We start from the raw sequence: 294 nt of genomic DNA, 5'->3' as shown, positions 1-294 counted from the left end.
ATTTTGGACAGACACTTTTTACACTTTTGGATTGACACTCTATAGAAGGAGTCACTGAAGTTGAAATCATGCAAAATGGGTCATAGCTCAGTGGTAGAGCATTTGACTGCAGATCAAGAGGTCACCAGTTCAAATCTGGTTGTGCCCTTTTATTTTGGACAGACACTTTGTTCGATTTACTCCCGACCACCGAGTGTCTAAAGGGAAAAGAAATAAGAATAATTACCGATTCTCTTGCTCCTATTGGTGGAAGAAAAACTTACAATTAGTCAACTTTGTACTCACTCCATGTTT

At 38.8% G+C, this 294-nt stretch overlaps 1 non-coding gene across 1 annotated transcript; it reads left to right on the top strand.

The window, feature by feature from the left end:
* Nucleotides 1-77: 77 nt before the first annotated feature.
* On the top strand, nt 78-148 carry TRNAC-GCA. The gene has a single exon. It is a non-coding gene; the product is annotated as a tRNA-Cys (tRNA).
* The last annotated feature ends 146 nt before the right edge of the window (nt 149-294 follow it).

This window comes from Cucurbita pepo, unplaced genomic scaffold, assembly GCF_002806865.2.
Source record: "Cucurbita pepo subsp. pepo cultivar mu-cu-16 unplaced genomic scaffold, ASM280686v2 Cp4.1_scaffold001522, whole genome shotgun sequence".
Classification (NCBI taxonomy): Eukaryota; Viridiplantae; Streptophyta; class Magnoliopsida; order Cucurbitales; family Cucurbitaceae; genus Cucurbita; species Cucurbita pepo.
The sequence above is the reverse complement of the archived record's forward strand: the minus strand, read 5'-3'. Positions and strand labels throughout refer to the sequence as shown.